The sequence below is a fragment of the Mobula birostris genome, chromosome 5 (genome assembly GCF_030028105.1).
Source record: "Mobula birostris isolate sMobBir1 chromosome 5, sMobBir1.hap1, whole genome shotgun sequence".
NCBI classification, from domain to species: domain Eukaryota; kingdom Metazoa; phylum Chordata; class Chondrichthyes; order Myliobatiformes; family Myliobatidae; genus Mobula; species Mobula birostris.
The window spans coordinates 71140340-71162351 of NC_092374.1; positions in this window are offsets into that span (position 1 = coordinate 71140340).

Sequence of the window (22012 nt, forward strand, 5' to 3'; positions counted from 1 at the left end):
TTGTAAACCTCTAGCAAGTCATCTCTCATCTTCCTTTGCTCCTAAGAGAAAAACCTTAACTCAGTCTACCTTTCTTCATACAACATTCTCTGTGACCCAGGCAGCATCACGGTAAATCTCCTTTACACAGTCTCTGAAGTTTCCACATCCTTCTTATAATTAGGTGACCAGAACTGAATACAATACTCCAAGTATGGTAGAATGAGAATTTTATAGAGCTGCAATATTACCTCTTGGCTCTTGACTCAGTCTCCATCTAATGAAGCCAACACACTATATGCCTCCATAACTACCCTATCACCTTGATCAGCAGATTTGAGAAATGTTTGGATGTGGACCCCAACATCCGATTGTTCCTCCACACTGCTTAAATTCCTTCCCTTAAACCTGCGTTCTGACTTCAAGTATGACCTTCCAAAATGAATCACATGACTTTTTTCTGGATTGACCTCCATCTGCCACTTCTCAGCCTGACTCTGCATCCTATCAATGTCATTTTGCAACCAATGACAACAGACAAGATCAACCACAACATCACCAAGCTTTATGTCATCTGCAAATTTATTAACCTATTTTTCCACTTTCTCATCCAAATAATTTATAAGTATCACAAAGAACAGGTGTTCTGGAGAACACTATTGGTCATTGACCTCTAGGCAGAATATTCAACACCTCCCCTTTCTCCTCTGACTCCAGACACGTGTTTTCTCTTTTATCGCTGATCATTCTTATCCTCCTCTAGACATCCTCTTGTTCATATATGTGTAGAATGCTTTGGGGTTTTCCTTAATGCCAAGGCCTGATCATGTCTTCTTCTAGCTCTTATAATTCCCTTGTTAAGTTCCTTCTTGTCTGCCTCTTAACTCTCAAGAAATTGTCATTGCATCCTCAACATTATACATGTCTTCTTCCTCATGACTAGATGCTCCACATCAGTTGTCAACAATGGTTCTTTCAGCCTACAATGCTTTATCTAGCTCAGTGAGACAAATTTATCCAGAGCCCCATGTATGTGTTTCCTAAACAAATTCCATATTTCTGATGTGCATTTCTGGTCCTATCCCTGTTCAAGCCTATAGTAAAGGTCAAGGAGTTGTTGTCATTGTCTCAGAAACGGTCACCCAACAAATGATCTGTCACCTGACCGGATTCATTGTCCAGTACTAAATCCAGTATGGCCTCTCCTGTAGATTTTCATACATATTGCATCAGGAATCCTTCCTGGACGCACCTCACAAATTCTGCCTCATCTGAACATTTTGCAGTTAGGAGGAGCCAATCAATATTGGGGAAGATGAATTCATCCATAACAATAATCCTACAATTTCTGTACCTTTCCAACATATCCCTCCTGCTCTGCACCTTGGTGTTACCGTTGCTATTGGGGGAGTGGGGGGTGGTGTAGCCCATAAAATATTCCTAAAGAGCAATTGCTCCTTCCTATTTCTGAATTTCATCCAAAATGAATCAGTAAAGAATCCCCCCAGAACATCCTCCCTTTCTGCAGCTGTGATACTATCTTGTTTAGCAATACCATTCCTCCATCTTTTTAGCTCCCTCCCTGTCACTTTTGATAGATCTACAAACTGTAAGTTTTGGAACATCCAGCAGCCATTGCTGTGCTTGTGACAGCCAGATCAGTGTAATTGTCACAACTTCATTGTTCCATGTGCTAATCCATGCACTAAGTTCATCACCAGTGTTCCTGAAACTTCTTGCATTAAAGTAGACACATTTCATCCCACCCAACTAAATTTATTTATACCCTTTCCACTACCTATACTTCTTAAAAAAGTCATCTGTCATTACACCAACTGCCCAGTCCTCTGACCTATTGTTCTGGTTTCCATGCCCCTGCCAACCCTTCCCAACAGTGCTAGCAAACGTCCACAAGTCTATTTATTCCTCCATTACCAGCATGTAATCTATTACACCAGAAGGCCCAACACACTAGACCACCGCTACACTGCAATAAGGAATGCATATTGTTCCTTCCCAAGACTGCATTTTGCTAAGTTTGGCTGTACTCCTAGAACCTGCATACAGACAGAGCCTAAAGAGCAAGGGTCCAGAGATCAAGACAACCAAGAGGTGGTCGCAGGAGAAAGAGGAATGATTACAGGATTGCCTTTAGTCAGTGGACTGGGCCGTGTTCAAGAACCTGAGGACCTGAATCACCACACCAGAGTCATTACAGATTTTACTAAAACTGCGGTGGATGAATGTATCCCCACAAAATTGTCCAGGGTTTTCCCCAATCAGAAAGCCTGGATGAACAATGAAATCTGGAATCTGCTGAGAGCCAGGTCAGAGGCATTCAAGTCTGGAGATGAAGAAAGCTTGCTTGCTTTGATCACCAGACCAGGGAGGAACAACCACACTCCACCATGTCTCCTGATGATCCTTTAGTCTCAGTATCTGAAGATGACATGTGGGCTGCCTTCAAGAGAGTGAATCCAAGGGAAGCATTCGTTTCAGACAGAGTAACTGGCCAAGTACTAAAGACCTGTGCCAAACAACTGGCTGGCGTATTCATGAATATCTTCAACTTCTCGCTCTGGCAGTGTGTGGTACCCACCTGTTTCAAGCAAGCTTCAATTGTACGTTGCCCAAGAAGAGAATGGTAACCTGTCTGAATGACTATTGCCCAGTGGCACTTACATCCTCAATGGTGGAGTGTTTTGAGAGGCTGGTGTTGAAGCACATCAGCTCCTGTCTGAGTGGCGACTTGGATCCGTTCCAATTTGCCTGCTGAAGCAACAGGTCTACAGCAGATGCTATCATGTTAACTCTTCATACAAACCTGGAACATTTTGAAAGCAAAGGTACATGTATCAGGATGCTTTTCATCAATTATAGTTCGGCATTTAGCACCATCATCTCCTCAAAACTAATCAGTAAACCCTTGTGCAGTTGGATCCTGGATTTCCTCACTTGTGGACCTCAGTCAGTTTGGATTGACAAAAAACATCTCCTCCACAATCACCATCAGCATGGGAGCACCACAGGGATGTGTACTTAGCCCCCTGCTCTACTCGCTTTGCACCTATGGCTGTGTGGCTGAGTACCTCTCCGACACCATGTACAAGTTTGCTGTTGTGGCCTGTTTCAAATATGGTGATGAATCAGCATACAGGAGAGAGACTGAAAATTTGGCTGAGTTGTGTAATAGCAACAATCTCGCGCTCAATGTCAGTAAGACCAAAGAACTGATTGTAGACATGAGGAGAGGGAATCTAGAGGTCCAAGAGCCAGTAATTATCAGAGGATCGGATGTGGAGAGGATCAGTAACTTTAAGTTCCCTGGTATCACTATCTCCGAGGATCTCTCCTGGTACTATCATATATATAAAATTACCCAGAAAGCGTGACAGTGCCTCTACTTCCTTAGGAGTCTGCAGAGATTTGGCATGTCATCGAAACTTATATAGATGTGTGGTGGAAAGTGTGCTCATAGGCTACATTACGGTCTGGTATGGAAACACCAATGACTTTGGGCAGAAAATCCTACAAAAGCTATTGGATTTACCCCAGTACCTCACAAGTAAAACCTCCACAACCACTGAGCACATCAACATGAAAGGTTGCCATAAAAGAGCAGCATCCACCAACAAAAATCCCTACCACCCAGCCCATGCTCTTTTCTCGTTGCTGCCATCAGGTAGAAGGTACAGGTGCCTTAGGACTCACACCATCAGGTTCAAGAATAGTTACGGCCCCTCAACAATCAGGTTCTTGAAAAAATGGGTATAACTACACAAATTTAAGGATTCTTTAATCTTGTTATTTTTATGCAGGTTATTTATTGCTATTTATTTATATCTGCACTTGCACAGTTTGTTTATACTTCACATATTCTGTTTACAGTTATTGTTCTTTTGATTTGCTAAGTATGCCCACAGGAAGAAAATTCAGGGTTGTATGTGCTGACATGTATGTACTCTGATAGTAATTTTTACTTTGAATTCTTAAGTTCTGGTGTAATTTGTTCCTTTTCCCAGGAGAGATCTCAATGATCCACAAATTAGAAACCCTGTTCCCTGCACCAATTCCTCAGCTGCACATTAATTTGCCACTTCATCTTATTCTTACCCTCACTGGGGCGTGGCATAGGCAGTAATCCGGAAATTACTAGACTTGATGTCCTATTTTTCAGCTTCCTTCCCAGCACTCGATATTTGCTCTTCAGTACAACATCTCTTTTCATTATCCTACCTATGTTATTGGTACCAGTATGTACCAGGACTTCTATCTGCTCACACTCACTCTTTAAAATGATGCGGACCCCATCTGAGACATCCCTAACCCTAGCACTTGAGAGTCTATATAAAACCCTGGAGTTTCTTTCACATCCAGAAAATCTCCTGTCTGTTCCCATAATGACTGAATCTGCTGTACTACCACTGCCCTCTTATCCTCCCATTTCGTTGGAGCCTTAGATCTAGATTCAGTGCCAGACAACTGGTAGTTTGTGTCAGAGTGAGTTTTTGGGTAGATGATTGTAGATGATTCATTTACACTTAACTGACTTTGGCCACCAGTCTTCTGTTTGACAAAGTACTGTGGATTGAGTTCACAACAATGCATTTCCTAAAAGCTGTGAATACCGGAATACCAGCCCAGATGCTGCGGATGGAAGTTTCCAGGTAGTTTCGAAGACAGCCTTGTCTATACTTTATAAATATGAATTGTCCTTTGTGTTAGCATGTAAAATACCAAATAAATGTATTGTGGATTTAACTTGCACTCCTAAAGGCTGTGAATACCAGCCCGGACATGTTGCTGTTGGGAGGAATGGATAAAGTCAGAAGGTGTGATGTTTTGTATGTAGCTTCAAAAGGAAGCATTGTAAATACGAATTGTACTTTGTGCTTAGCAAATAAAGATCAAGCCCACATTGGGCTAGCAGACCTTTCTACCAAAAGTGTCTCTGTCTGTATGATGCCTGCTGTACCTTGTTGTGTCGAATAAAGAAGCTGCTTTGTATCTACCAGTAACTCTGTCTCTCCAGTGATTTCATCCATGTTACAAAGCTTGTACCCCCAACAGTATGAAAAGCAATATACTTCTTATTGAGAGGAATGGCCACTAGGGTACTTTGCACTGTCTGTCTATTCTCTTTTTGTCTCTTGACAGTCACCTAGCTATCTGCCTCCTGCTACTTAGCTGTGACTGCCTCCCTGTGGCTCCATTTATCAACTCTTCATTCTCTGAATGAGCTGTAGGTCATCCAGATCCAGCTCCAGTTCCCTAATATGGTCTGTAAGGAGATGCACCCAGATGCAGTTCTCACAGATGTAGCAATCAGCGACAACAGAGGTCACCCAGATCTCCCATATCTTGTAAGAGAAGCACACTACTACCCTATTATCACTGGTTGACAGTAATAAAGAAAGAAGCAAAGGCTTCAACATAGCCTCAGTCTCTTTCACTGAAGATTCTTGAGCCAAAGCCTCAATTCCCTACTCTTACTCTGTCCAACTTACACAATGGCCAATGCATCTCATAGCTTTGTATATTTCAAAGTACTTTATAAAAGTATAACCAGGAGGCCAAAGAAGGGAATAGATGTCTACCTTAAAAAATGTCTAGTTGAGCAGAGGGTTTATTAATGAAGGATATGTTACAAGAAGAGACAAAATGTATATGGAGACAACGAATTGTGGGGATATGGCAGAATAGCACGTGTCTGAATGGCTGGGTGGTTCAAAAGTGGTGCACTAGAGTGGAAAATGGCGGCATACTGGTGCAGTGCGAGAGGAAGGAACAACAGAGGAGGGAGGAGCGTGGCCATGAGATTATTAAAGCACCTATTTAATACATTTGAGAGTCAATGTAGATAAGTAAGGACTGGGTGAAACACAGAAGGACTTTTTTATAAAATGAAATATGGGAAGTCGACTGTTGGATCATCTGAAGCTTACCAAGTGTAGAGAATTGGGTATTTGTGGAAGTGATCTATTGTTTGTTGTGGGGTAAGCAATTAGACAATGACAACAGTGAAGGAAAATATTTGTTGCGAACCAATGCATGAAGCTAATATTTTAAAGTTGTACCAAGGTAGAGATCTCTTTTGCTAACTTTCCCATTTTACTACAGTGCACTGTGTTTAGTCAGTTATATTTGATTCAATCTTAAGTGCAGGATTGGAAATCTTTCCACTGATCAGTTTCTTTAATTGTAGTCATCGTAAAATTTGGATGGAAGTAAAAGAGGTTTTACTCCCATATTATGGAGTAGTCATTATGGCCAGGCTTGAAATGAGCAGGTCTCTCCCAAAAGGAAATCTGATGACTCCTGGAAAATAGCACCAATAAAATTTTAACAGCCGCAACAAGCAATAACAAAGCAGTATGTTGTTCAGAAGTTAGTGAGTTTCCTGCTTTCATTAACCCTGAGTTGTCTGTTCCATTTTCTTTGCCTGCTTCACTTCATCTTTCTGCATCTCTAGCTCTTGTTTGCCTTTCCCTCGCTCAGGCCATATAAATTTCCAATCAGAATCTATCTGGTTTATTTCATCCATCCTTTGCTGTGTACTTCCATTGATGTCTTCCCTTCATTACAATTGTCATGAAGTAGCATCAAGATACCAAAATATCTTTTTCCCTCACCTCCTTTTTGGGGAGATAAAATGGGTACTTGTTGGTTACACACATCAAAGTTGCTGGTGAATGCAGCAGGCCAGGCAGCATCTGTAGGAAGAGGTGCAGTCAGGACGAAGGGTCTCGGCCTGAAACGTCGACTGCACCTCTTCCTACAGATGCTGCCTGGCCTACTGCGTTCACCAGCAACTTTGATGTGTGTTGCTTGAATTTCCAGCATCTGCAGAATTCCTGTTGTTTACTCGTTGGTTACTGTGGACTTGGTGCACTGAAAATTCAGTTTCTGCTCTATGACTTTATGACTTCCATGCCTATACATATATTCCCACTGAAGTTATCTTCTTATTGTCCATTTTGCTCGTTGAAGGTTTTCTGTTTCGTGCAACAATATTTTTTAAAGATCCTGACTTCAGACCAATTAAGGATCTCATCCCAAAACATTGACTGTTTATTTCTTTCCACAGATGCTGCCAGACCAGTTCAGATCCATCTTTTTGAGCATCTGTGTCTCATTTTTTAAAGAATATGATTGATGTCAATTTGATTATTATGGTTCTAGTATCATTATTCTATATATATATATATATTCCACTGGCATTTCATATTTTCATAAAAATATGAGAAGAATGCCATGGAATCATAAACTTTGTTTAGATGAAAGTATTTAGAATTATGGAGCCAAGATAGGTGGATAACTTAGAAAATGTAGATCAGTCATGATCTAATTAAATGGATGAACAGGTCAATAGACTAACTTATTAAACCTTGTTTCTCAATTTTTGCAACATTTGTATATATTAATTGGTCCTTTTAGACATTCTAACAAGATTGTAAATGACTTGTTTCTGGTTTGTAGGGTTTTGGTTGTCAATGAGCCCATATTGGAATTAAAGACTCTTTCACTGATGGTTATATTGTGAAGTGGTACATACCTTATGTCACAAAAACCTTGACACAGAGAATCATGTTTGGCCTCAAACTTACAAATATCATGCCAACTACCACTTTCAGTAGTTATGGGCTAGAGATTTGGAGTCAGTAGTGATGGTGCATTTCTTAAAGCATGATAGATATTCAATTCCTGGCGAGTGGGCCTCTTAGCTGTTTGCTAAACTTGCTTTCTAAACAGAAGCTGCTACCTGTACAATCACAGACAGATGTAATAAATTTCCAGCTAGTATCATTGTTTAGCTTCTGGTCGTAAAATGGAAATGGAAAGCAGTAATCAGCTTGAAGTTAAAACAAACAGCTTTGCAAACAAGCTTTGTATATAGTAGACACCATGTCTGTGGGATGAAAGATGTAGCTCAATACATGTTGTTTATTACTGCTCAAAATGCACATTCAAAACAAATAAGCCGACTAAGTTGCTTAGATGAATAATATCATTTGGCATATCAGCAATTGAAGTGTTTTTAGATGAACAGTTTTATGCATTCAGTGAAGTTAGCTTTGTAGCATTAATTGTGGAACTATATATCCAGGAGACTTTAAGGCCATTTGTGTAAAATTGCTATCTGAGCAAATATATGTGTGTGAATTCCCGCAAGTGGTTGAAAAAGTATATAAATGTAGAAAGCAGTTCAGATTTATTAGGAATGGGGTAAGGAACATCAAGAAGCTATGAAGGAAACATGGGGTGAACTAGAATCCATTCCTTTGTTTTTGATTTCAGTGATGGAGGATTCACTTGTCTGTATCAGTTTATAGGAATTATACCTGTGTTTTGGAAATCCTTTTATCCTTCATGTTTTTGAAATGCTTTGTGTTTTAGAAATGCTCTTGGTTTTTGGAAATGGTTTATATTTAGGAAATGGATTGGCATTTGGAAATATTTAAGATAGAAAATCTCTATGAGTTTTAAATGTATTTTAATAACATTTTTTTGATTGAAATTTCTATCAATTAATAAGTGAACTGTGTTTTAAACTACTTTGTTAGCTGGAAACATCTCCTACTTGGTATCCACTACTTGAAGAGTGAGTATTGGCAGCTAAACAAACCATGGAGAATAAACAGGGAAATGTACTAGTCTTTGAAGATTGGGTAGTTACAGTATAAGTTCTCTTTAGTGACAATAATTATGGCTATCTATATTGGATAAGGCTGAAGGTCAATATTATGATTGTGTTAATAGCATAGTAGAAATATGGGATAATACCTCGACTGCTCCTCAAATTCAACATGATGAATAATTTAGTCTTCAAGTCAGAGACTCGAATGATGAAGGGGTAGAACATTGTGTAGGATGCATATTAGAGAGACCAACACTGTTGTACGACCTACTGGATTCAGACCATCACAATTTGTATCGGATCCCAATGTAGCAATAATTTGTGCTTCGAGACAACAGATTGGTCCCTTTTTATATAGAAACCAAGGACCCAGGTGGAGACCACATGCCTATGTGATAGAGCCTGGTGTCCCATATCTTAATCCCTATGAATGAGGATATCGTATATTACTTCCAGGGACACAAGACATAGCACTCACAACAGTATACACTAGAGGTACTAATGAACAGATGCTTGGGAATATGTACTAGAATTATTAAAAATATTGACTATAGCTAGTGAAAGAAGAATATAGGGACCTGCATAGCAAGCTGCCACATCTTCCACAGTATAAATTTCCTATCAAGTTTTCAGAACTTTGACTGTTCAGAGTTTGCAGGCAGAATGTGCCACACCTTCAGCTGATGCTGAAGAACTTCTTCAACACATGGAGGTAGCAGGATTATTGCTCCTTCCATACACAAAGGCAACAGAGTGCTGCCCCAGGGTCTTCCCCTTTACTTTCAAAAGGGACTGTAGGGTCAGAAACAAAGTAATCCAACCAACTTCATTCCTCAGGTTGAATACGTTCACAGCATTCTCCTATACCTGTCCATCAACAGGGAAGATGTAGTCAACAAACCAAACAAGTTCTCTGGAGACCACCTGGCTTAGGAAGACATATTCACCACAATCTAGATAGGCTGACACTAGAGATAAGCCACAACCCTTTACCTCCAACCCTTTTCTTTGTGGAAGAAAGTCTTAGATCAAGATACTCCTTCTGGAACAGAAGAAATTTCAGAGGCCCTTCAATATTATGGAGAAGAGTGTGAAATTAAGCATATGGCATGAGGCCCACCTCATCCTTCACACTCTAAATATACAAAGGGCCAGAGCCCATTCCAAACATCCACTCTGTCCCCTGCAGCTTATGAAAAACGAAATGTAAAGAAGGGGAAGGCCAATGTTAATGTAATAAAAACTGCATTGGAGACTTCCAGCAACAATTCTACTCAAAATGCTCCATCTGATGAATAGGCATATCTACTCTCACCTTCCCATATGCTAAATCTCATATTCTTTGCAATATTCAATCCTGTAACAGATATTCCAAAAATATTGCAAGGATTGAATCATAAAAAAAGTATAAATCTTGTATAGATCTGGCCACGGTATCAGATCAAACTCACTTAATGAAGTGACAGACAGAGGCTATGTAATTAACATTAAAAATAATCTCCATTCTTTCATACAGAAACAAGTTTCTAGGTATGGCAATTATCAATCTGCTATGTGGTTTAACCACTTAATTTAGACAAAAAGTTGCTTGTGTAGGATATGCAATGACCATTGTGAAATATATTCACCTCTTGAAGAGTAGGCCTCTTTCTCTTTCTTGGTCGTTTGCTAATATTGCTTTCAAAACACAGCATCTGCCACTTGTAAGATCACAAACAAATGTAGGCAAACTTCAAAGGTTCAAAGGTTCAAAGGTTGAATTTAATGTCAGAGAAATGTATACAATATACATCCTGAAATGCTTTCTCTTTACAAACATCCACAAAACAGAAAAGGGCCCTAAAGAATGAACACCAGTTAAACATGAGAACACCGAAGTCCCCCGAACTCCCCCCTCCCATGCATAAGTGGCAGTGAGTAACAAACCCCCCTCCCCCCACCAACAAAAAGAAGCGCATTGGTACTGTCACTGAGCCCAAGCGCGTGCTAAGCAATAGCAAAGACACAGACCAAAGTTACCCCAAAGGCTTCACTTTTCAACCGACATTCGACAAACCACAGATACTCTCTCTCCCTGGCAAGGTTGAGGGAGGTGTCCCCCATTTTCATAGCAAGCAGGAGACATAACAACAACCCGTTGGTTTACAATGTTAAACATCCATTCAGTCACTTTTTTCGAGCTCTGTGTCCGAAGATTGCAAAGACCTCAGGTCTTCGAGCCCACAGCGAAAGATTTTCTGGCCTCCCTGACGACACACAGGTCTCCTGCAGTGACACCGACACTCAATCTGCCCGTCTCCAGAGCTCCGAGATCTTAGGCTTCCAAACATGATAGAGACTCTCAGGCCAAACCCTTGGCATGTCAAATGACAACCAGACATGGAACCCCAAGAACGGGTCCCATTCCCATAAAGAACCAAAGCCTGCATGTAACTCCAGGACAGGCTCTTCAAAAGAACCCTGAAAGGGGAAAATTAAAGATATTAAAGGTGTAAATAGAACATGTTGTTTGAATTCTGGCCATAAAGGGAACTCAGTCTTCAGTTCTTGAAATGTAAATGAAAAGCCCTAATCAGCTTGAAGTTAAAACAAGTATTGTCTAAAGAACAGCTTTGTGGATAGTAAACATTCTGACTGGGAGAAGTTAGGTTAGCTCACTCCACTTGCTTCATTACTGCAATATAAAGCAATGGATTGTTTAATTCAGATTGTTTCAAACAGACAAGTTGACTCTTAAGTTGGTTGGTTCAAGGAAGCTTGCAGAACAGATGGATAGTGTTATTTAACATATCAATAACTATGATGTTATTACTGCTGGAAGCTTTTATGTGCTCAAGAAAGTTAGCTTCTGAGCTTTACAGCATTAATGGTAGCTGAAGAAATATATCTCCAAAATGCTTTTATACTGCTTATGTTGAAAGGACATCTGAGGAAATACCTTATGGATATGAAGTCAACCAAGTGGTAGAAAAAAATGTACAAATGTAGAAAGCAGCTCAGGCTTATTAGAACATGAAGAAGAATGATAAGAAGATGGGGTGAATAGAATCTATTCCTCTGGCTTTGGTTTCTGCGACAGATGATTTGCTTATGCACATCACGGTATATCTTTTTTCGTTTACAGGAATTCTACCTGTGTTTTGGAAAGCCTTTGAGTTCAATAAATACTTCTTGTTTTAGAAACAGTTTGTAATTGAGAAATACATGTTTAAGATAGAATTCGTCTGTGAGTTTTAAATATGTTTGAAGAATGTGTGGATGCAAGCATGTATTATTGTACATAAATGAACAGTGTTTGAAACGACTTTGTTAGCTGGAAGTATCTTCTCTTTGGTAGGGAGGAGGGAGCCACTGCTCAAATATTGGGAGCTAAAATTAGCAAAGGTGAATAAACAGGGATATAAACTAGTCTTTGAAGATTAGGTGGTTGTAGTATTATCTCCCTTAGTGACAGTATTCATAGCTATTATATCCAATAGGGCTTAAGCTCATTGTTTGAGTTGGGAACCTTGGCGGTCAGCAAACCTAATACCATCATACCATTAAAGCCTTACAATCAATTCTGGACCTATTTAATTATACTAGAGCTATCGTACCGGACTATGTTGAGTTGCTAAAGCCATTATATAACAGATGTGCCAGGAAAAATAAAAATTACTTTTGTTTTTATCCCGGAACACTATGAGGCTCTAGAGAAATTGATGAATGCAGTTCAGCAAGAAATAGACCTCTGGATATGAGACCTCATAAAACCCCTGTTCTGCAAATTTGTGTTTCTCCAAAAACTGCTGTTGCCATCTGCTATTATGAGGGAGAATCACAAGCCCCTATACACCATGCCTGATATAATTTCACCCCAACAGAACAGAAAATTACTGCCTTAGGATGATGTCTTACTAGGGTATTGCATACATTTATTATGCAATACCCTAGTAAGACATCATTCTAAGGCAATAATGGAGAGCTACCAAAACCAGACATGGGAAATGGCAAATGCTTTTACAAAATGATATTTTAAAGTAGGAATATATTCCTGAAAGCTATCACTTACATCCTTACCTGTCATGCAAGATGCAGAACCATCTTCTCCACAACTCAATATAGCACTATATCCTTTAGAGCGCTATTCTCAAATATGGTACTGTGACGGATTAGCAATGAGAATATGAAAAGACGGATTCTCTCAGTTAGAGGTAGGAGCAGGGATTATAAAAGGAAAATTTATTTGGAAACTGAATTTGAACCACATGAGTTGTAAGTACATCCTCTGGGGAATCGCACAGCTCAACTTGCACAGGGAATAGCCTCAGATTATGTCTAAGCAAGTAAATACAACAGAACCAGTCTTGATATGTACTGGCTCTAATTATGTTAGGAATGTAGTGGAAAGAAATCTTCCAATCTGGCCAACTACAGAAGCAAATTGTTTCCACATTTGTCATATTTAATTATATTTATGAATTATTGTTGACTCAACCATTAGTACAGGTGTTACATGTTTCAGGCATATTGCAAGCCTCTTACACAGCTATGATAATAAACTAGCTGATGAACTAAAAAAAACAAACTATCCTCCCAGAATGAGTGGAACCCTCATAGTAGACTGGTACATGGGTCCACCACGAAACCCTTAGACTCAGATGTGAAATGGGATGAAATATACTGAAAAGAGAAAACATGTATTTAGATCTGACAAGCAATGAAAAAAATTCCTGTTCACTTGAGGAAGAGCATATAGATACATTGCCCTGGGATAATCCACCCAGAATGCATTGTTCTTTTACAGAGTAAATCAGACCCAAACTCCAGGAAGAAATGAAACTTTTGCTGTATTTCACATTTAATATTTGTGGTTATAATATTGTTCACTTCTGCCTTATTTTTTGATAGACAAAGTTGCATTCGCTACAGAAATTGTCTCATCTGTTTTGGACAACCCTAAAGCTTAATGACTCAGAAGATATTAGATCAAGAAGATCTGTGAGCAACCACAAACAAGAACAAATCTGTAAATGCCGGAAATCCAAGGAACCACACAAAATGCTGGAGGAACTCAGTAAGCCAGTCAACATCTAGGAAAAGAGTACAGTTGACGTTTTGGGCCAAAACCATTCAGCAGGATAATAAAAGATTAGGAATCATAGCTAGAAGGTGTGGGAAGAGAGGAAGAAACACTGGGTGATAGGTGAATCTGGGAGAGGGGGAAGGGTGAAGTGAAGAGCTGAGAATTCGATTGGTGGAAGAGATACAGGGCTAGAGAAGAGGGATTCTAATAGGAGAGGCCTGAAGGCCATGGTAGAAAGAAAAGGCGGAGGAGCACCAGAGGGAGTGATGGGCAGGCAAGGAGATAAGGTGAGAGAGGGAAAAGGGGTTGGAGAATAGAGGGGGTGTGCCAATACCGGAAGTTCAAGAAATTGATGTTCATGACATCAGGTTGGAGGCTACCCAGATGGAACCCAAGTGTTGCTCCTCCAACCTGAGTGTGGCCTCATCACAAAAGTAGAGGAAGCCATGGATCGATCCATGAGCAATGATTAGATTAGATTAGATTAGATTATGAGGACACGCTGTTCTCTTTTATTGTCACTTAGTAATGCACGCACTAAAAAATGATACAATGTTCCTCCAGAAAGAGATCACAGAAACACAAGACAAACCAAGACTAAAAAAACTGACAAAAACCACATAATTATAATATATAGTTACAACAGTGCAAAGCAATACCGTAATTTGATGAAGAACAGACCATGGGCAAGGTAAAAAAAAGTCTCAAAATCTCTCGAAAGTCCCATCATCTCATGCAGACGGTAGAAGGAAGAGAAACTCTTCCTGCCATGAACCTCCAGCGCCGCAAACTTGCCGATGCAGCACCCTGGAAGCACCTGACCACAGCTGACTCTTGAGTCCATCCGAAAACTTCGAGCCTCCAACCAGCCGTCTGACACCGAGCACTGAGCGCCATCTCTGCCGAGAGCTTTGACCCCGGCTCTGACAACAGGCAATAGGCAAAGCTGAGGATTTGGGGCCTTCCCCTCCGGAGATTCTCGATCGCACAGTAGCAGCGGCAGTGAAGCAGGCATTTCAGAAGTTTCTCCAGATGTTCCTCCGTGCTTCTCACATCTGTCTCCATCAAATCAGGATTGTGCATGGCCCCTGCTTAACAAATGCGATATCATTTCAGAGCGGCCGCGCGCACTGTGTCGTGCCGCCATCTTCTCCTCCCCTGAATGATGATTCCAATTCAAATGTCACACAATTAGACAAGAACCTATTCATGGTTGATTTATTATTCCTCTCAACCCTATTTTCTGCCTTTTTCCAGTAACCTTTGACACCCTGACTAATCAAGAACCTATCAACCTCTGCTTTAAATAGACTCAATGACTTGACCTTCACAGCTGTCCTCAGCAATGAATTCCACAGATTCACCACCCTCTAGTTAAAGAAATTTCCCCTCATCTCTGTTCTAAATGGAAGTCCCTCTATTCTGAGACGATGCGGTCTGGTCCTAGACAGCAATATAGAAAACACCCTCTCCACATTCACTTTATCTGGGCCTTTCAATATTCAATAGATTTCAGAGAGATATCTCCCTCATTCTTCTAAACGCAAGCAAGTACAGGCCCAGAGCCATTCAACACTCCTCATATGTTAACCCTTTCATTCCCAGAATAATTTTTATGAACCTCCTCTGGATCCTCTCCAATGCCAGCTCATCCTTTCTGAAATAAGGGGCCTAAAACTGCATACAATATTCCAAGTGTGGTGTGCCCAATGCATTAGAAAAGCTTCAGTATCACATCTTTGTTCTTATATTCTAGTCCTCTTGAAAGGAAAGCTAACATTGCATTTTCTTTCCTTACCACTGACTCAAACTGGAAGTTAACCTTTAGAGAATCCTGCTTGGGAACTTCCAAGTCCCTTTACAGCTCTGCTTTCTGAATTTTCTTCTCATTTAGACCATAGTCTATGCCTTTATTTCTTCTACCAAAGTGCACAATAATACACTATCCTACAAAATATTCTACCTGCCACATCTTTGCCCATTCTCACAAACTGTGCAAGTCCTTCTGCAGACTTCTGGCTTCCTGAAAAGTACCTGTGCCTCCTACTGCCTTTATGTCTTCTGAAAACCTGGCCATAAAGTCATCAATTCCATCACCTAATTTATTGACATATAATGTGAGAAGAAATGATTCCAATACTAACCCTGTGGAACAGCACAAGTCACTTGTAGAGCCCAGAATAGAGTCCATTTATTCCCACCTTTTGCCTTCTGCCAATCTTCTATCCGTGCCAGACCTAATGAAAACCATGGGCTCTTATCTTGTTAAGCACCCTTGTCAAAGGTCTGCTGAAAACCTAAGTAAATAACATCCACTGACTCTCCTTTGCCTATCCTGCCTGTATTCCTCAAAGAATTCCAACATATTTGTCAGGCAAGGTTGCCCTTAAGGAAACGATGCTGATTTTGGCTTACTTTATCATGCACCTCCAAGTACCCCGAAACCTCAACCTTAATAATGAACTGCAACATCTTCCTCATCACTGAAGTCAGGCTAATTGGCATATAATTCCTTGCTTTTTCCTCCCTCCTTTCTTAAAGTGTGAAGTGACATTTGCAATTTTCTAGTGTTTTAGAACTATTCCAGAATCTAGTGATTCTTAAAAGTTTATTTCTAATGCTTCCATGATCTCCTCAGCTTCCTCTTTCAGAATCTGAAGTGCATTCCATCTTGCCAAGGTAACTTATCTACTTTCAGTCCTTTCAGCTTCCCAAGCTCTTTCTCCCTAGTAATAGGAACTGCACTCACCTTTGCCCACTGACACTCTCTAACTTCTGGTATATATTTCAACCTAGTGTCTTCCACAATGAACACACAAAATACCACTTCAGTTTTCTGTTTCCAGCAGTCAGATATCTACTCTCACTACTCCTTTACTCTTTATATATATATCTGAAAAAAAAAACCACTTCTGGTATCCTCTTTAATATTATTGACTCGCATACCTGTGTATTTCATGTTTTCTCTCTTTCTGGCTTTGTGTTGTCTTCTGTTGTTTTTTTTTCAAAATCTTCTCAATCCTCTAAATTCCTACTATTTTCTTCTCATCTTATGCAGACCTTGATTTCTCCGGTCAGCCACAATCACCTCATCTTTCATCATTGGGATATGTAGCTATCCAGTGACTTGCTAATTGCCCCCCGAAATCAAGCCATTCCTGTTGTGCCATCATCGCTGATAGAGTGCCCTGCCAATCAACTTTGGCCATCTTCTCTCTCTTGACTCGAGATTCCTTTTACTCCACTGTAATGCTGATACATTTGCCTTTGTCTTCTCTCTCTCAAACTGCAAGGTACATTCTACCATATTATGATCACTGCCTCCGACAGGTTCCTTTATCTTGAACTCCCTAATCAAATCTTGTTCATTTGCAGCACCTAATCCAGAATTGCCTGTCTCCTAGTCGTCTCAACCACATGCTGTTCTGAAAAACCATCCCATACAGGTTTCCTGCCTTGGGATCCAACATCAAACTAATTTTCCCAATCTATCAGCATATTGAAGTCCCCCATGACTATCATAGCATTGCCCTTATTAAATGACTTATCTATCTCCCATTGTAATTTATATCTCACATCCTGGCTACTGTCCGCGGCCTGTATATAACTGCCATCATGGTCTCTTCACCCTTGCAGTCTAACACTAAACATAAGGATTCAACTCTTTCTGATCCCATGTCACCTCTTTCTATGGACTTGATTTCACCCAATCCCTTCTGCCTACCTGTCTCTCCGTGCGATACAATGTGTATCCTTGGATGTTAAGCTCCCAACTAGGACCTTTTAGATTTTGCTTCCATGCTGCAGTACATCTCACTCCACTGACTGTAATTTGGCCCTGTCATCTGCCTATCCTTCCTTACAGTCTCACCACATACTGGATCCACATCTATCATCCAATTGCCCCATCTTCAGCTTTATCTTGCTGGTTCCCAATCCCCTGTCAATTTAGTTTAAACACTCTCTAGCAGCGCTAGAGAAACTGCCCACAAGAATATTGGTCCCCTTCAGGTTCAGGTGTAACCCATCCTTTTTGTACAGGTCATACCTTCCCCGGAAAAGATTTCAATGACCGAGAATCTTGAAACCCTGCTCCTTGCACCGCTCCCACAGCCACTCATTCATCTGTACTATCATCCTATTCCTACCCTGACTAGCACTTAGTATTATGAGTAATCCAAAGATGACTACCTTGGAGGTCCTGTTCTTCAACTTCTTCCCTAACTCCCTATACTCACTGCTCAGAACCTCTTTCCTCTTTCTACCTGTGTTATTGGTGCTAATGTGCACCATGACCTCTGGCAGATCACCTTCCCTCTTGGGAATCTTCTGCAGCCATTGAGATATCCTGGACCCTAGCACCTGGGAGGCAACAAACCATCTTTGCTGTTGCCACAGAACCTCGGGAGGAGAAAATGGCGGCACGACGCAACTCGCAGCGGGCACTCCGGTGATGATGTCTGTTACTTGTCAAGTAGGGTGCCATGCACAATCCTGATTTTATGGAGACGGATGTGAGAACACGGAGGAACATCTGGAGAAACTTCTGAAATGCCTGCTTCACGCTGCTGCTACCGTGTGGTCCAGAATCTCCGGAGGAGAAGGCCCCGAGTCCTCGGCTTTGCTTGTTACTCGGTGGCCAGGTGGGGCCGAAGTACTCAGCAGAGGATGGTACTCGGAAAGGCTATATCGGAGGGGCTGGTCAGAGGCTCGAAGTTCTCAGACGGATTCAGAGTCGGCTGCGGTCGGGTGCTTCCAATGCATCAGCAAGTTGTCGGCGCTTGGAAGTTCATGGCAGGGAGAGTTTCTCCCTTCTGCCTCCTGCATTAGATGATGAGTCGATCAGGACTTTGAGACTTTTTTTTTACCGTGCCCATGGTCTGTTCTTTATCAAATTATGGTATTGCTTTGCACTGTTGTAACTATATGTTATAATTATGTGGTTTTGTCAGTTTTAGTCTTGGCTTGTCCTGTGTTTTCTTGTGATATCCTTCTGGAGGAACATTGTATCACTTTTTTAATGCATGCATTTCTAAATGTCAATAAACAAGGACTGAGTGTCCTCATAATCTAATCTTGTCCATCCCCCTAGTGATCTAGTCTCCTATTACAATCAGTCTGCTTGACTTTGCCCTTCCCTTCTGAGCCTCAGAGTTGGCCATAGTGTCACTGGCCTGGCTGCTGCTGTTGTTTCCTGGTAAGGCATCCCTGATCAGTCTCCAAGATGGTATACTTGTTGCTGAGTGAAATGCCATTGGGGAACCACTATGTGAACTGCTTACTCCTCTTATTCCACCCGGTACCACCCAACCACTATCTGAAACCCGTACCATGATGTGACCACCTCAGTAAATGCCTCATGTATGAGGCTCTCAGCCTCCTGTATGGTTGAGTACATCCAGCTCCAGCTTTAGTTCCTTGGCCTTGTCAATCAGGAGCTGAAGATGGGTGCACTTCCTACAGATGTAGTTATCAGGGAGACCATTAGAAACATAGAAACATAGAAAACCTGCAGCATAATAGAAGCCCTTTGGCCCACAAGGCTGTGCCGAACATGTCCTTAACTTTGAAGTTACCGAGGTTACCTATAGCCCTCTATTTTTCTATGCTCCATAAACCTATCCAGAAGTCTCTTAAAAGACCCTATTGTATCTTCCTCCACCACCGTTGCCAGCAGCCCATTCAGGCTAGGTACCTTGAAATCCCACATCTTACAGAAGAAGCATTCAACTGCCTGAACTTCCATCCTGCCTACACTTGTTGTAACTCTAACTTCTCAGGCTTAAGTTCTAGTCTGCTCCTGCTCCTGGCTAACCATGTTGAACAAGAGCCTGACCACTCTAAGCTGTCCACTCCCACAATAACCGTTCCAATATTGGCCACTCTGCTTACACCTCACTTCTTTTTATTGACCTTCACCAATGTTCCCTCTAAGGTGTACGCATGTGTGCAACGCATCTTTTGCTACTAGCGCACTAAATAATTTAAACTACACACAAATGTTTGTCACCCTTTAACTTGTTGGTCTGTTAAGTGTATTTCATGATTGTACACAATCACATTTCCTTTTCTGGTTTCTGATGAGAATAGTGTTGGCAACGTGGAGTTTGTGATGATTTGCCTGCAAATTATAGAATTGGTTTATTCATACTGTTATTAGTGAAGATATTTATAATTCTCTTTATCAAATTCCAAAGAAGCAAAGGGTGTGATGTGCAAAAAACTGCTAGTTCATTTAAAGTGAAATCTTTGATTTCTGTAACAAATGATTTGTTTGCTGCATTGTTCATGTCTTTCTAGTTTATGAGAATTGTGCCAGTATTTTGAAAATCTTTTATCCTTCACGTTCAAGAAATGTTTTGTATTTTAGTAATGCTTTGTGTTTTGGAATGCTTTGTGCTTCAGAAACACTTAGTTGTTTGGAAATGATTTGTGTTTTGGAAATGCTTTGTGTTTTAGAAATGGTTTAAAATTTGGAAATTTTTAAGATAGAAATCCTCTGTGAGTTTTAGATATATTTTAAGAGTGTTTTGATTTAAACAAGTATCAGTGAAAATGAATCAATTGCATTTTAAACTACCTTGTTGGCTGGAAGTAGTGTATCTTCTACTTGGTAGGGAGAGGGGACCCACCACTAGAGTAGTGAGTACTGGCAGCTAAACTCACCATGAAGAATAAACAGGGAATTAAACTAGTCTTTGAAGTTTGGGTAGTTACTGTGATATCTCCCTTCAGTGAGGGTACGCATGGCTATTTATATCTGATAGGCTTAAGTTCTTCATTTAAGTTTAGAACTTCACGGTCAACAACCCAATACCATCACACAAGATAAATGAATACATTCTTGAAAACTTTTTATCTCTGCTGCCTGTTAATCTCTTCCTCTGACAGAGTTTGGAATAAAGTGCTGTTTTAGGAGTCTGGTGTCATGGATGCAGATGAAGTGGCTTGCCAGCATCAATCATTAAGGATATCTGGAGTCTCAGTGTTGAGGATGTTGGTGACAGCAGTTCATTTATCCTTCCATCCTTCCAATGAATTTGGAGAAATTGTGAGAGAGTATTGCTGATATTTTCCAGTGCCTTGAGACATTCGCTGTAGTCTAGGTATCAGGATAATAGAAGAGAGCAGGGGTCACAGCTCCCAGAAGACCACGGAGTTTTACTGGTCTTGATCTTTAAATGCCATTATTCAATATAGCACCACAATTTTATGCTAAGTGTAAGTCAGTTTCAATGCACAATGATGCATAGTTGAAAAATTTGAAGAGTGTGAGCTGTGCAGGGTTTGCAGACTTCATACCTGCTCCTCTGGTCTTATACGATAGCTGGCTTGCACTTTACAAATACTTATTCCTGCACGCATGAATCACACTGTTCCATCTTGCAGAAGGAGAATTTCACAGTACCTGGAAAAGGCCTGCTTTTGCGTGACATGGAACAGTATTCTTTGAGTAAAACCCCCAGGGCCACAATAGGATTCAGACTCACTCAGATAGTCTTTAATGTAGGAAAGAACTCAGATTTCATTTATCCCCGTATCTTCCACCATGGAGGGACTTATATCTTCCCTCCCAAGTTTGTGACCCTTATTAAACTCCACAGCTTCACCAATCCATCTGCTGTTTTGACTCAGAATACCATGATACCACCAACTTTTCCCCGTGTTTACCATCAACTTTGATGACCAATATATCCACTAACTGGTCTGGCCAGTTACTATCTATATGCTGCCACTGCCAACTATCAAGTGACTACAATTACCAATACTACCATCCAAATATTATCTCTGCACCACAATGATATCAGCAGCTGACACATGCAGGTCCCTCTACCCCTACCAGCCCAGAAAACTAGCCTCCCATTCCTAATTACATCTCCAAACCTTCCCTCCACACCAGCCTTTCCCCAACGATAGTTTCTTGAACCCAGACCAACATTGTTTCTAAATTTTAACTATTAAAATTAAGTATTAAGTGGCAGAAATTCTTCTAATAAAGCAAATTATATATATGAATTGAACTTTGCTTCTAACATACAATCACACATTTCAGAGGTAGAGTTCAAAGTGTACTCATTAATACACACTCAGTAGCAATTTTATTAGGTACATACGTGCTCATTAATGTAAATATTTAATCAGCTGATCACATGACAGTAAGTCAAGGCATAAAAGCATGTAGGCATGGTCAAACATAGCAGTTGTTTTTCAGACCAAATATCAAAATGGGGAAGAAATGTTTTCGAAGTGACTTTGACCTTGGAATGAATGTTGGTATCAGACAGGATGGTTTGAATATCTCAGAAACTGCCAATCTCCTGGGATTTTCA